Source organism: Sorex fumeus, unplaced genomic scaffold (genome assembly GCF_029834395.1).
Source record: "Sorex fumeus unplaced genomic scaffold, SorFum_2.1 ptg000021l, whole genome shotgun sequence".
Taxonomy (NCBI): domain Eukaryota; kingdom Metazoa; phylum Chordata; class Mammalia; order Eulipotyphla; family Soricidae; genus Sorex; species Sorex fumeus.
Genome location: NW_026606078.1, coordinates 11,151,356 through 11,168,184, shown reverse-complemented (window position 1 = coordinate 11,168,184; position 16,829 = coordinate 11,151,356). Strand labels below are relative to the sequence as shown.

The 16,829-nt window shown below is 44.5% G+C and overlaps 1 pseudogene; it reads left to right on the top strand.

The window, feature by feature from the left end:
• The first annotated feature begins 13,529 nt into the window (after positions 1-13,529).
• LOC130022832 (immunoglobulin lambda variable 3-25-like) lies at positions 13,530-14,088 on the top strand (annotated as a pseudogene).
• Positions 14,089-16,829: the final 2,741 nt, after the last annotated feature.

Genomic DNA, 16,829 nt, shown 5'->3' with positions numbered 1-16,829 from the left:
GAGTCTCTGGGATCATGGCCATTGAGCAGTTCAATCAGGAATCAGAGAGGCCATGCCTCCAATTATATAGCTGAGCCAGAGGTGGTTTGTGGGTGTGTTTCCCACATACCTAACTTTTGGCAGTTTACTTCCTTGGTAAACTTTGCCCCAAGTTTTCCGGGTCTGGCCAAAGGCACAGCAGCAATTTTGGGGTATCTGGAAGTCTGAAAGCGCCATCAGGATGCTGATGCACTCACCTCACAGGTACAGATTGACCTGCTGGCGGTACCATACCTCCATGACTTCATCTTTTCTAACAGCTGTATAGTATTCCAATGTGTAGATGTACAAAAGCTTCTTTAAACAGACATCTGATCTCGGGAACTCAGGATTTTTCCAGATTTTTTTCCATTGTAAACAATGCTTCAAAGAACATTTCTACTGTGCTTTTTTGCATCTCAATGATATATTCGCAGAAGTGGTATTTCGGTTCACTTGGGAACTCTATTTCTAATTTTTTGAGAAACGTCCATACTGTTTTCCAAAAGGACTGAACCAGTCGGAATTCCCACAAGCAGTTCTGAAGGAGAGTCCCTTCTCCCACATGCACGCCAACACCAGTTGCTTTTGTTCTTTTGGATGTAGTCGAGTCTCTGTGATACCCACTCTTGAATGGTTCTCCCTAATCATTTAACATCCCGCTCTATCTTTTATTCACTCTTCTTTTTGAAGGACAAAAAGGGGAAAAATCTTTTTCCCATATTAGACCAACTTACTGTATTTGATCTTCTCATACATTTTTCTTTAGTTTAGATTCTTTTATTTTGAGACCATACCCAGAAATACTCAGGGCTTCTCCTGGCTCTGTGTTCAAGAATTGCTCCTTCTAATGCTCAGGGAACCATTTGGGATGCCAGGGATCAAACTTGGGTGGGTCACATGCAAGGCAAGCACGCTGACCACTGTGTATCCGGCCCCTACTCATACATTTTTATACAAAAACTCTCTTGTTCTTTGTCTCCTATTAATTTTTCTGCCACAAGTCTGTCCAAAGAGATGAATTTAAAGATAAAATAGTTTTAGGGAACAGGGAGGTAATACAGAGGTTAAAGTACTTGACGTGCACCCTGCTAATTCAGGTTCAAATGCCCAGCAACATATCTGGTTCCCTGATCTTCTCCAAACATTACTCCTGATACATAGCCAGGAGTAATTTCTGAGCACCAGTGGCTATAAACAAAACAAAAAAAGTAAAATGTTTTTTCCCTTTAAAAAAATTTAATAACATACGTGTGAGTTTTTCCCTTATGTATTGACTATCATTATTAGTAGTAGAGGCAAAACTGGATCAAAGAAACACAAGTATATGAAAAATTTCATGAATAATCATGAGATTTGGTTCATAAATCCATCATCAATGTTCTTTTCTTCTAAAATGCAACAGGATCCCTCTTCAGTTCTGTTCTGATTTTCACCTTTATATGAATATCAGGGTCTTGGTTCTTTGGTTTTTTAAACATGAATTTTGTAATACAATGTCACTCACCAATCTTAACTCCTCCCTAATTATCATGCTAAAACTATTACCTGTCAATGATCAAAGTGAATCTTAATGAACTCTTATAATAGATGTAATTCATATCCTTTAATGTTGTTAGTTACAAAAAATATTGGGAATCGTCTGACTTGGAGATAATTTGTGTAAGCGGTAGTCTGACACCTTGCCAGACCCTTCTGGAAAGTAGGGCCAATGGCCCTATCTGCTGGACAGAAACTCCCCATTCATCAGTACATTTGACCTGTGCCATGCTTCTGTCCCAGACAGCTGGCCTCATAAGCCAGATCCCTGCAAAAATTTTGTTGGCAGTGGTAGACTCAACCCCCACCACAGTAGAAGAGTGAAAGAGTAAATTGGTTTCTTAGGTAACTTATGTGAGGTGGGCAAAGAGCCATCATCCTCTAGATGGAAATCTGCCTCTTTCTTCTCTACTTCCCTCTGTCACCGGGGAAACCTGGGGAATTCAGGACTCATGAAAGTCTGTGATATGCCCATGCATGACATGGACACTCATGCCTACCAGCCTCACAAGGCACCCGTTGAGCTTCACCTGGCGTCCACTTGTTCTGCACATCCTGATAGATGATCATTGCTGCCCGATTTCTGGGGGAACTGTGCAAAAAGTCTGAAGTCAGAAATTGCTCTTTGCAGAAAAGGAAATCAGTCCTAAAGTAATCCAGAATATTGGGGTCTATCAACTTTCCCTCACAGAAAAGAATGTTTGGAGTTTATGGAAAGTGGAGTAAAACAAATAGATTGGGTTAATAAAGGGAGGGAAGGAGAGAGGAAAACAAAAATTCATGCTTAAGAGAGACCACGAGCTTTTCCAAATTGGTGAGTGTCAGTACACATTCCAAGCATAAATATAGGAATCTTTTCCCCAGAACACAGAAATGGGCCATTTCAAAAAGTGTTAGGTTCACTTTTTTTCAAGAAGGGAGGCACGGCCAGCAAGTATGTGACTGTCCCTCTGCCAAGTTTGTTTATATAGTTTTCCCAAACTACAGCCCGCCCCACCCAGCCCCCCCTCCCCCGCAAGGTATGTTGCAAGGGTGGCTGTCACAGGGGAGAGCTGGAATCGGTTGGTGATTCTCTTTTGATATTCTTCTCCTGACTTTGTACCAGAGGTGGAGTCTCTCATCTGGGGTCCAGCTACCTCTCTTATCTGGGATCTTCTGCTCTCTTATCTTCAGATGCTAGGAATTCTACATCATACTGGCTTTCTGGATTCCTGAGATGGGTTCTTTGTGTTAAAGGTGGGCTGGTTTATGTTTCAGATACTTTTCCCCAACATACATTACCAGGACCCCCTCTTCTTCCCCCAAGCAACAGATGGAAGGCTTGGTCTATTGTCCTATGTGGAACATTTCAAAAGAACAATATGAGCAGTAAAGGCCCAGTGGATCAATGAGGATGAGTCCTTTCTGATTCTCATTCCTCTCACTTCATTCAGCTTTATACCCACCCTTTCATAAAGCTGGGCCCAATCCACTATCCCTAGTAGATCTCCTGCAAGATATCTTCATTCCAAGTCATTTATTCGCATACAACAATGCTTTTATAAGGAAAGCAATAAGTGTAGTACATGGTCATGCAGTGAGGGGAAATGGAGGAGAAGGGAACCAAGCTCACATGTGTTACATATCAATATAGCAGATATAGGAGGTGAAAAAGCTAGCAATTCTCTAAGAACAAAGGCTATCCACTTATAGTTAATATAGTACTGGAAGTTCTGACCATATCAGTTAGACAAGAAAAAGATATCAAGAACATACAAATAGGAAAGGAAGAGGTCAAGCTACCACTTTTTGCAGATTATATGATACTATCCTTAGAAAATCCGAAAGACTCTATATAAAATCTCCCAGAAACAATAGGTTTGTATAGGACAGTGGCAGGCTACAAAATCAACACCCAAAAGTCCATGGTTTCCTATATACAAATAATGAAAGAAGAAAAAGACATTGAAAAAACAGTCCCATTCACAATAGCACCTAGAAATCAAGTGCCTTGGAATCAGCTTAACTAAAGAGGTGAAGGACCTATACAAGTAAAAAACAAAATACTAGTTCAAGAAATAAAAGAGGACTCTAGGGAATGGAGACACATCCTCTGCTCATGGATAGGGAGGATTAACATTATCCAAATGGCAATACTGCCTAAGCACTATACAGATTTAATGTGGTCCCTATCAAGATACCCATGGCATTTGTGAAAGAAATAGACAAAATATTCCTGAAATTCCTATGGAACAATAAACCCCCATGAATAGCTAAAGCAATCCTTGGAGAAAAGAAGATGGTGGCATCCAAAATAACAAAAGCAATCGGTTCTAGCATGGATAGGGCGAGAAAGAGACCCTCCTTCACTGCTGGTGAGAATGCCTACTGGTTCAGCCCTTTTGGAAAACAGTATGGACGATTCTCAAAAAATTAGAAACTGAGCTCCCATTTGACCCAGCAATACCAATCCTGGGAATATATCCCAGAGAGGCATAAAAGTATAGTCGAAGTGACATCTGCACTGGTTGTTCATTGCAGCACTCTTCACAACAGTCAGAATCTGGAAAAAACTTGAGTGCCCGAGAACAGATGACTGGTTAAAGAAACTTTGGTACATCTACACAATGGAGTACTATGTAGCTGTTAGAAAAGATGAAATCATGAAATTTACATACAAGTGGTACTACATGGAAAGTATCATGTTAAGCGAAGTGAGTCAGAAAGAGAGGGATAGACTTAGAAAGATTGCATTCATCTGGGGAACATAAAGTAACAAAAGAGGAGACTAACACACAAGAGTGGACGAGATTAGTACCAGGAGTTTTGCCCCATGGCTTGGAGGCTAGCCACACACTCTAGGGGGAAAGGGAGCTCAGATAGAGAAAGGAGCACCAAATAAAGGGTGTTGGGAGGATCCTCTTAGGATGGGAGAAGCATGCTGAAAGTATACTATAGACCAAACATGATTGCCACTCAATGCCTCTTTTGCAAACCACAACACCCAAAAGGAGAGAGAGAACAAAAGGAAATACCATGCCACAGAGACAGGGTGGGTTAGGGGGATGGGGGGGTGGGAGGGATACTGGGACCCGTGCTGGTGGAAAATGGGCACTGGTGGAGGGATGGGTACTTGATCATTGTATAACTGAAACCCAAGCACAAAAATTTGTAAGTCTAAAACTGTAACTCATGGTGTCTTACTAATAAAAATTTTTAAAAAAGAGCAAAACATAAGGGTGATAAAAAATAAAATAAAATAAAGGTTTTTGAAAAAAAGAAAAAAAAAGTAAAAAAGATGTGGAGTATCACCTTCCCCGACATCAAACTGTACTACAAAGCAGCAGTCATTAAAACAGCATAGTATTGGGCTAGAAACAGACCCACAGAACAAAGGAACAGAGTTAAATATTCTGTCACAGACTCTCAAATATATGACCACTTAATCATTGACAAAGGAGAAAGAAATGTGAAGTAGAACAAGGGAAGCCTCTACCAAACGTGGTGCTGGGAAAACTAAATAGCTACCTGCAAAAAAAAAATGAACTCTGACTTCTAATGCCAGGCACAAAATTCAGATCAAAGTGGATTAAATACCTCAATATCAGACATGAATTCATAAGGTACATAAAGGAAAATGTAGGCAGAACACTCCATGACATTGAAGCTAAAAGCATCTTTAAGGATGAAACACTACTGATCAAGCAAGTGGGTACAAACATAAACAAACAGAACACCATCAAACAAAGAAGCTTCTACACCTCAAAAAAAAAATCCGTGGTCAAAATACAGAGACAGTCCACAGAATAGGAAAGAATATTTAGCCAGTACCCATCTGATAAAGGATTAATCACTTAATCACTTAACTTCCCGTTAGTCGTCGATTTGCTCGAGCGGGCGCCAGTAACGTCTCCATTTGTCCCTGTCGCGTGCTAGTGTAGCCCAATGGCATCTCTTCGCTCCGGGAACATGGAGGGCCTCAAACCGATCGTTCATGATCTTGACAAAGAAGTCTGACCATCTGGTAGGTGGGCGGCCACGCGGTCTCTTGACATCCCGTGGAATCCAATCAGTAACAGCTCTAGTCCAACGGTCGTCTTGAAATCTCATTACGTGACCAGCCCATCTGATTTTCGACACCTTGGCAAATGAGACAGCGTCCCTGATCCTTGATCGTCGACGGATGTCAGAACTCCGGATTCGTTCACTCGTTTGAGTGAAACGTGATATTCCAAGCATAGCTCTTTCTATTCTTCTTTGGGAGACCTGAATGGCGTTCTCATCTTGTTTGCGTAGGGCCCAGGTCTCTGAGGCATATGTTAATGCAGGAAGAACAGTGGAATCAAAGAGATGTGCCTGGAGCCGGAGGTTCTTCGTCCTCTTAGCTATTTCTTCGACGTTCTTGAAGGCGTTCCAAGCCGCTCTCTTCCTCCTGCGCAGCTCGGGTGCCAGGTCATTTGTCATGTTGACCTCTCGACCTAGGTATACATAGCTGTTGCATTCGGAAATGGTCGTTCCATTGAGAGCGAGTGGGGCGTCAGGAACAAGGCTGTTTCTCATAAACATTGTCTTCGTAAGATTCAGCTGTAGTCCTACCTTTCCACACTCACGGTCAAAGTCGGCCAGCATTTGTGCCGCTTGGCTGATGTTTGGTGTTATTAAAACAATGTCATCAGCAAAGCGGAGGTGGTGTAGTTGCCGACCATCTATCTTCACTCCCATTCCTTCCCATTCCAGTCGTTGCATGATGTTCTCGAGGGTGGCACTGAAGAGTTTTGGTGAAATGGTATCACCCTGCAAAACCCCTCTCTTGACATCAACGATCACTTCTTTGTAGAATGGTGAGATCCTGGTAGTGAATCCGCAATACAGCTCACGGAGGATCCTGATGTATTGGGCTTGAATGCCCTGATTGGCTAGGGCTTCAATGACCGCTTCCGTCTCAACAGAATCAAAATCAAAGGCCTTCTTTAAATCAATGAACGTTAAGCAGAGCGGCATCTTGAACTCCCGAGAAACCTCAATGAGCTTGGTTATCGTGTGGATATGGTCGATGGTGCTGAATCCTTTGTGGAACCCTGCTTGCTCACATGGTTGTCCTTCATCTAGTGTTCTGCCAATCCTATTCAGGATGACTCGAGTGAACAACTTGTAGATGACAGACAATAGGCAGATCGGGCGATAGTTGCCAATGTCATGGATGTCTCCCTTCTTGAACAGTAGTACGGTCCTGCTGGTTTTCCATTGAGATGGAACCTTGCATTCAGACAGGTAGCGAGTGAAGAGCCGAGCCAGTGTATTGATGAGTACTGATGGCAGGTTCTTCAGGTGTTCAGGTCTGACCTTGTCTGGGCTGGGTGCTGTTTGCTTCTTTACTGACGAAATGGTGTGTCGGATTTCGGAAGGGAGAACGTTGGGAACGACATACCCATCCTGTGGAATTTGGTATGTCGGCAAGTAGACATGGCTATCGAAGAGATTTGAGTAGAAGTCATGGATAATCTTCTCCATTGCCGTTCTGGAGGATGTGATGGATCCATCAGGACGTCGGAGGGCAGTCATCTTGGTCTTATAGTTGGCGAAGGACAGGCGGGCGTTACGAATACTTTTCCCGGCTTCTGCCGCATCTACCAGTACTTCTGCTCTTCTCTCTTTGAGGTCTTCCTTGATCGCATCTCTGCACTGCTTTGCGAGCTCTGACGTTAGCTTGCGGTTGCCTGAGGCATGCGCCAAACCACGCTGGCGAATTAGCTCAAGAGTTTTTGAAGATAGGCGACTTTTTGTGGCTATCTCTCTCTTGGCGTTCCTCGCACATTCATGGAGGTGCTGAACCAGTCGATCGTATTCCTCGTCAATGTTGTCAACAATGGCATCTTCCCATGTTGCCGCAATAGTACCAAAGAGTTCCCAGTTGGTGGTCGTTCTGGGAGTTCTCTTTTTGAACTTTGCAGCCCTTTCTCCCCGCTCTGTGAAGTAGAATTTTGCACGAAGGAGACGGTGGTCCGATCCCGTTCGAAATTTTGGGACAACAGCGACATCAGTCAGGCAAAACCGTCGATTGAATATGATGTGGTCTATTTCGTTGTGGAATCGTCCACTGGGAGACTCCCATGTCCATCGTTTAGATTCTGCCTTCTGGAACTGTGAGTTACCATGAATGGTCTTGGTCGACATGATGAACTCAGACAGTCTCTCACCCTGTTCGTTCCATTCTAGGCCATGGGTTCCGATGTGAAGTTCTTCAGCTGATCTTCTCAGTCCTATCTTGGCATTAAAATCACCCACAATGATCTTGTAGAAGGTGTGGTCTTCTTTATAGAACTTCTCTAGCTCCATGTAGAACTTCTCGATTTCTCTTTCATCATAATGAGATGTTGGTGCATAGACAACGAAGATAGAAACTGCAGGCAGTGAGCCACATCTATTCAAATGTAAACGTCCGATTCGGGTTGTTAGGCATTCGAATGAATCAATGCTCTTGGCCAAGTTTGTGTTGACAAGGACACCGACGCCTCCAACACCTCTTTTATCGCATGTTCCGAGGAACAATTCTTCTCCAGTGTCGAAAACGGCATGGTGAGATTCGTGTCTTCTTGTCTCGGTCAGACCAATGATGTCGTACTTGATCATTCGCGCTTGTACCATCAGGTCCTCGATGGATGCATCTGATGCTAGCGTACGTGCATTGAAAGTACAGACGATCATTTTTGTCTTCCTTCGTTGTGGCAGCCTAGGTCGGCCTTGAGATTTTGTCGGCCTCTCCTTTCTCATCCTTCTCAGTGCTGCCATGTCGGTGAAGCCTTCAGGGCACTACTTCCACTACCCAGCCGTTGCCACACTCCAGGACGCTTTCCGGACCCGCGCGGCAGCTCCGGCCGAGACCCACGCACAACTGAAGACCCACAGAACAAGATAAGTGGAACTCTCTGAGACCTTAGACTCCAGGCTCGGCGGACCCAGGGACAGAGCTTCTCTGCTTGCTCCCACCACCACAGGACGCTTTCCGGACCCGCGCGGCAGCTCCGGCCGAGACCCACGCACAACTGAAGACCCACAGAACAAGATAAGCGGAACTCTCTGAGACCTTAGACTCCAGGCTCGGCGGACCCAGGGACAGAGCTTCTCTGCTTGCTCCCACCACCACAGGTGACAAAGGGATTCTAATCAGGAGCCCCACCCTACCCTGCCCTGTCTGCTTCCATCAACCACCCAGGGATCGAATTGTGCACAGGAGACCCACCCTACCCAGATAAATACCCCACTGGCAGACTTCCACTCTCGACACTACTTCCACTACCCAGCCGTTGCCACACTCCAGGATGATTTCCGGACCCGCGCGGCCGCTTGCGGCCACGCGACACATCATAAGACACTAAATACCCATCTTCTGGAATTGTCGTACCATATTTGATAGGGTTCAAATATGGTAACACCTACAAGGGTGATTAGAGGTCACCCCAAAAGCCTCTATCCCTCTCGGAAAGACTGGCAAGCTACCGAGAGTATTCCGCCCGCACGGAAGAGCCTGGCAAGCTATCCGCTGTGTATTCGATATGCCAAAACCAGTAACTACAACTGGTCTCATTCACCTGATAAAGGATTAATATCCAGGATATACAAGACACTAGTGGAATTGTACAAGAAAAAAACCTCCAACCCCATCAAAAAAATGGGGAGAAGAAATGAACAGAAGTCTCCTCAAAAAACAAATACAAATTGCCAAAAGGCACGTGAAAAAATGCTGCACATCGCTAATCATCAGGGAGATGCAAATCAAAACAACAGTGAGATATCGTCTCACACCACAGAGACTGGAACATATTCAAAAGAACAAAAGGAACTTAATCACTTCACTTAACTTCCCGTTAGTCGTCGATTTGCTTGAGCGGGCGCCAGTAACGTCTCCATTTGTCCCTGTCGCGTGCTAGTGTAGCCCAATGGCCTCTGTTCGCTCCGGGAACATGAAGGGCCTCAAACCGATCGTTCATGATCTTCAGGAAGAAGTCTGACCATCTGGTAGGTGGGCGGCCACGCGGTCTCTTGACATCCCGTGGAATCTAATCAGTAACAGCTCTAGTCCAACGGTCGTCTAAAGACGAATCTCATTACGTGACCAGCCCATCTGATTTTCGACACCTTGGCATATGAGACAGCATCCCTGATCCTTGATCATCGACGGATGTCAGAACTCCGGATTCGTTCTCTCGTTTGAGTGAAACGTGATATTCCAAGCATAGCTCTTTCTATTCTTCTTTGGGAGACCTGAATAGCATTCTCATCTTGTTTGCATAAGGCCCAGGTCTCTGAGGCATATGTTAATGCAGGAAGAACAGTGGAATCAAAGAGATGTGCCCGGAGCCGGAGGTTCTTCGTCTCTTAGCTATTTCTTCGACGTTCTTGAAGGCGTTCCAAGCCGCTCTCTTCCTCCTGCGCAGCTCGGGTGCCAGGTCATTTGTCATGTTGACCTCTCGACCTAGGTACACATAGCTGTTGCATTCGGAGATGGTCGTTCCATTGAGAGCGAATGGGGTGTCAGGAACAAGGCTGTTTCTCATAAACATTGTCTTCGTAAGATTCAGCTGTAGTCCTACCTTTCCACACTCACGGTCAAAGTCGGCCAGCATTTGTGCCGCTTGGCTGATGTTTGGTGTTATTAAAACAATGTCATCAGCAAAGCGGAGGTGGTGTAGTTGCCGACCATCTATCTTCACTCCCATTCCTTCCCATTCCAGTCGTCGCATGATGTTCTTGAGGGTGGCACTGAAGAGTTTCGGTGAAATGGTATCACCCTGCAAAACCCCTCTCTTGACGTCAATGATCACTTCTTTGTAGAATGGTGAGATCCTGGTAGTGAATCCGCAATACAGCTCACGGAGGATCCTGATGTATTGGGCTTGAATGCCCTGATTGGCTAGGGCTTCAATGACCGCTTCCGTCTCAACAGAATCAAAATCAAAGGCCTTCTTTAAATCAATGAACGTTAAGCAGAGCGGCATCTTGAACTCCCGAGAAACCTCAATGAGCTTGGTTATCGTGTGGATATGGTCGATGGTGCTGAATCCTTTGTGGAACCCTGCTTGCTCACATGGTTGTCCTTCATCTAGTGTTCTGCCAATCCTATTCAGGATGACTCGAGTGAACAACTTGTAGATGACAGACAATAGGCAGATCGGGCGATAGTTGCCAATGTCATGGATGTCTCCCTTCTTGAACAGTAGTACGGTCCTGCTGGCTTTCCATTGGGACGGAACCTTGCATTCAGACAGGTAGCGTGTGAAGAGCTAAGCCAGTGTATTGATGAGTACAGACGGCAGGTTCTTCAGGTGTTCAGGTCTGACCTTGTCTGGGCCGGGTGCTGTTTGTTTCTTTACTGACGAAATGGCATGTCGGAACAAAAGGAACACTTCAAGGAATATATCCTGAGGGTGCAAAAAAAGCACAGTAGAAATAACATCTGCACCTATATGTTCATTGTAGCACTGTTCACAATAGCAGAATCTGAAAACAACCCAACTGCCCTAGAACAAATGACTGGTTAAAAAAACTTTTGTACATCTACACAATGGAATACCATGCAGCTGTTAGGAGAGATGAAGTCATCAATTTTGCTTATAAGTGGATAAACATGGGGAGTACCATGCTAAGTGAAATGAGGCAGAAAGAGAAGGACAGACATAGATGGACTGTACTCATTTGTGGAATATAAAATAGCACAACATGAGACTGACACCCAAGGAAACAAGAGCCAGGAAGATTGCTCCATAGTTGGACACCTGCCTCATGAGCTGAGGGGGAAGGCAGCTGGAATATAGAAGGGATCACTAAGACAATGATGGTTGGAGTGATTGATTGGGATGGGAGATGTGTGCTGAAAGTAGATAAAGGACCAAAAACAATAACCTCTCAGTATCTGCATTGCAAACCATAATCCCCAAAATTCGAGAGAGTAGGGGGAATTTGTCTGACACAGAGGCTGGAGAAGGGTGGGAAAGGTGGGGTATACTGAGGAGATTGGTGGTGGGAAATGTGCACTGGTGGAGGCATGGGTGTTTGATAATTGTATGATTGTAACCCAAACAGGAATTCTTATAACTATCTCATTGTGATTCAATAAAATAAAGAATAAAGGCTATCGATATATGTAACAAAAAATAGTTGAGAAAATAGTCTGCTCAATTCAATTGGTTAATGGCTCATATGGTGAGATATTTCCTTATGATTACTAACCACCAAGAGATCATCCATCAATCTCTGTAGTGGGTGTCCATTTCTCTTCCAACAGTCTGGTGCCAGTATCAGGACAGGGCACCTACGGGACTCTAAGCGCACATGGTTTATTCCTCCTCAATGGTCATCCGATGCAAATGGGCTAGTGGCCCATTCACCATAACTCCTACAGGGCAGACTCAGGATCATCAAGTCTGTCAGCTCCCTGGGCACCAGCGCTGCTGCTCCTCTGAGAACAAACTCTGAGCAGCTCCTTGCCCACTCAGAGCAGGTGTCAGGGTGGAGGCAACACCGAGAAACCCAAGGAACCAGCTCCCTTCCCTCCAGCACCAGGTCCTTGACCCTGTAGCCACCCAACCCTATTTGTACTCCAGAATTGGGCCAGGAGTCAGTCTGTCCTGACCACCAGGGAGCAGCAGAGAATCATGGCATCCAATGGAGCTGAAGTGGGTCAGGGCAACAGAGGGTCTAAATCAGTAGAATGTAAATGTCTAGGATGCTGGTGTTTATTAACCAACCCATACCAAAGGAAAAAATATTGATTTTCCTATCACCTGACACTGATAAGCAATTTTTTCACATTCTCTTTCTTTTTTCTTTGTTTTTTTGTTTCTTTCCTTCCTTCATTTTTTTTTCATTCTTTCCTTCCTTCCTCTTACAGAAATTGCCAATTTCTTTGAAAAAAGATACAGACTCTTAAGCCTCCCCACAACTGAATTCTGATCATTGGGGTCACAGTCCGTAAACTTTGGATTGACTCCTAGAGAATTTGAACTTTGTTGTGTGGCAAGTGACAGGGCCTGCAGGGTAAGGGGGTGGGGGTCATTGGGAGATGGGGAAACTGTGATGCATTCTAAGGTGCCCCCAGGGGGACTGTGATGCTGATCAAACCACGTGGTGTCAGAGATTAGTCAGCCACTAGGAGGGTGCTGTGGGGAGTCCGGGGCTGTCCTCAGTGATGCTGGGTCCAGGAACACATAATGTTCCCAGGAATCTAAGCAGAATTGTCTTCATGCAAGGCACCGAAGATATGAAATCTGTGTGTGTGTGTTTTTCTGTGTCAGTGTGAGTGTGAGTGCATGCACCAAACCTAGCTATATTCAGGAATTCTGACTTTGCACTTTTGCATAGTTCCTGATGGAGTATGGGGACAGTACCTAATGACAGGGATCAAACCTGGGCAGGCCTGGCATAGGGAATCACTCTCCTCATTGTGTGTTATCTATCCAGCCACAGGATCTGAAATATTTTTAGTCCAGAGAATATTTACTATCTAGTCTTTGAACATTTTCATCTCCTTTGGTATCTAGCAACAAGAAGGATCCTGTATTCCTTCCTTGAATCCAGCAATAAAGGTGATATTTATTATTTCATGATTTTCCCCAAAACTGTAGGAAAACAACTATAAAAATATTTAATGAGATATCCTTGTAATTTTAGCCAATATTTCATACCATATATATCAAATTGCTTATCTGAAAACATACTGAGTTAATGCCCTAAGCCAACACCTAAGTAAGCAAAGTTCCCATAACATACAGAAAACCACAAAATTTCAGGGAGGAGCAACTAAGAAGCAGGTGGGCACTACAGGGCCAGCTGCATCCTCCCTGTATCCCTTGGGACTCGGCCTTTTTCTGCAGTGATGGACCATAGGCAGCATCCCTGAGCCTGGCTGATTTGCATAGCCAGCAGCTCTCTCCTGAGGGGATAAGAAGGGACCAGGACGAGCTGAGCATCAGGTGCCAGGATCCCAGCCCATCACCATGGCCTGGACCCCACTGCCCCTGGGCCTCCTGGCTCACTGCACAGGTGATATGTCCAGGCTCACAGCAGCCCTGGCTCAGTGGTCTGGGGCATCTTTGTCTAGTCTGAGCTCAGCAGGACACTGGTATGTACGATGCCCATCACCCTGATGGAGGTCGGAGGAGTTCCCACAGAATTACTACAGATTATGAAAACTTGAATCTGGCAAACTGAGATTCCCCTTTTCCTAACCTCTCCTTCTCTCTTGCAGGTTCTGTATCTTCGTATGAGGTGAATCAGCCACCCTCATTATCTGTGAGCCCGGGAGGGGAGGCCAAGATAACCTGTAGTGGAAAAAACATTGGAGGCACATATGTTTCCTGGTACTAGCAAAAGCCAGGCCAGGCCCCGGTGCTGGTCATCTACAGTAATAAAAACCGTCCCTCAGGGATCTCTGATCGCTTCTCTGGCTCCAGCTCTGGCAACCTGGCCACCCTGACCATCTCGGGAGTCCAGGCTGAGGATGAGGCCAACTATTACTGTGCAGCAGCTGATAGCACTGGGGGCAGCTGGCAGTGAGCACAGAGGACAGACTCTGGGGAAGTGGGGTAAGAACCTCCTGCTCTTGACTGGTGCTTACCCTCACTGTGCTCAGTAACTGAGGCCTGGGAGAGAGGCAACTTCCATGCTCTGATCATGATCTCAAACAAGAGTGGTTCTCTATGCTCCTCGATCTTCATGTATCCTTCAAAAACACAATACCCTCAAGGACTAGAGCAATAATTCAGTGAGTAAGACCCTTGCCTTGCATGCAACAGGCCTAGTTTTATCCCCAACTATCACATGGTCCCCTGGGCCCCACCATGAGTGATCCCTGAGTGTAGAATAGGACTAAGTCCTGAGCATAGTCAAGTAGGGCCAAAAAATTAAAATGAAATTAAAAATAAAACCTTTTAAACCCTCGATATTTTGAATTCTTCAATTCAATATTTTGAGTTCCTCAACTTTTGTGCGGGTTGGAGCAATAACACAGCAGTAGGGCGTTTGCCTTGCGTGCCAGTCCTGCCAAGCCGGGTTTGATTCCTCCGCCCCTCTTGGAGAGCCGCAAGCTACTGAGAGTATCTCGCCAGCGCTGCAAAGCCTGGCAAGCTCCCTGTGATGTATTCAATATGCCAAACACAGTAACAATAAGTCTCAAAATGGAGACATTACTGGGTCCACTCAAGCAAATCCATAAATAATGGGAGGACAGTGTTTGTTTGTTTGCAACTTTTGTGAACACCTGCTGGTCCAAATTCTCTCCAGCTGTGTGTGGGGCAGCTTCAGCCCCTTCTGATGTAGTGACTTCAACTCCTCACCCCAGGTATATGAGGGGAATTCAGACACCAGAAGGACAACCTTTGACTCTGAGTGGTCCCTGACTCATGGTGGCTTTCTTGTTATCCCTTTTGTCTTGTCCTTTGATGAGACTGCAGGTCTTTCAGTGTTGGAGAAGGACTCCTTGGAAGGAGAAGCACGGGATACCATCACCTGTTCACTTATTACCACTGAGATTTATGATACCTGGATTTTTGTATATTGCTGAGAATTTTTATCAGAAGTTTGTGAAACTTCCATGTCACTCTCTCATGTATATGGATAGGAAACAAATGTCACCATGACTTGATACCCACTCTGGAATGATTCTTCTCATACATTTAACCTCCCTACCCGAACATCCCCACTGCCTTTTGGTCCCACTTCTTTTTGAAGGACAAAAAGGGGAAAAACTTTTTTCGCATATCAGATCAATTTACTGTATTTGATCTTCTCATACATTTTTCTTTATTTTTGGAGGAGGGATGACACCCAGATGTGTGATCAAGAACTACTGCTGGCAATGCTCAGGGGACTCTATGGGATGCCAGGGATCAAACCTGGGTTGGCCAAAGGCAAGGCAAGCACACTACCCTCTATACTAGCCAGCCCCTACTCATACATTTTTATACTCAAAGTCTCTCATTCATTGTCCCCCATTATTTTTCTGCCATACTCTGTCCAAAAAATATGAATTAAAAGGTAAAAATAGTTTTAGGGACCAGAGAGGTAATATAAGGATTTGGATTACTGACTTGCACCCTGATAATTCAGGTTTGAATGTCCAGGACTACATCGAGTCAACTGAACTCCTCCAAGTATTACTCCTGACATAGAGCCAGGAATAGTTCCTGAGAACCAGTGAGTATGGTTCCAAAACAAAACAAAAAATAAAAATGTTTCATTTTCTTTTAATAAAACTTAATAACTTAAGTGTGAAGTTAGTCTCTTCCATATTGACTATCATTAGTAGTAGAGGCAGGCAAAACTGGATCAAAGCAACCTAAATGTACTAAAAATTTCATGAGTAATCATGAGTTGGTTCATAAATCTATCATCAATGTTATTTTCTTCTAGAATGCAACAGGATTCCTCTTCAGTTCTGTTCTGATATTCATTCATGTGAATCTTAAGAAAACATTCTTTCATCTCATAAACATGAATTCTGCACTATGATGTCCCTCAGAAATCTTAACTCCTTCCTATTATTATGCAAGAACTATTACCTATCAATGATCAAAGTGAATTTAATGGGCTCATAATAGTTATAATTCATATCTTTTTAATTTTGTAGCTGCAAAAACAGTTGGAAATCATCTGACTTGGAGAGAATTTGTGTAAGCAGCAGTCTGACACCCTGACAGACACTTCTGGGAAGAAGGGTGAACTTCCCTATCTGCTGGAGAGAGAGCTACCAGACATCCCTACCCTTTGTGTTTCCAGAAGGAAAAAAAAAGTTTTGTCTAAATAGGGACGAGAGCATTCGGTGACCATGAACCATTTCCAGAGACCAGATGTTGGGCAACGGTGAATGAAGGAGTAGGAGAATGGAGAAACAGGAACAGAACCAGGCTGGTTGGTAGACAGTTTATTTCTGTACTTTCTCCCACGTAGTCTGATCTCTCCGCCACAGCGCAGTCATATTCGGAGTTTTGGTCGTAGTCCAAATCATCATAGTTCCATCATCCTAGTTTCCTTTTAGTCCCTAAATCCCAAAGTCCCAAAGTCCCAATTCCTCTTCTAGTCTTCAACATCTCACCATCCACTTTCTAATCTTCAACATCTAGACCCCAACCTCTAGTCCTAACTTTCTTGTCCCTTCATACCCCTCACAACATAGTTATATCGAAATCATGAAGGGTTGGGATATACAAAGGTGGGGTTGAACATCATCATACCAACAAACCAGAGGTAAAGTCACTCCTTTAAGATATTAACTCAAGGACAATAATCTCACTTGAGGG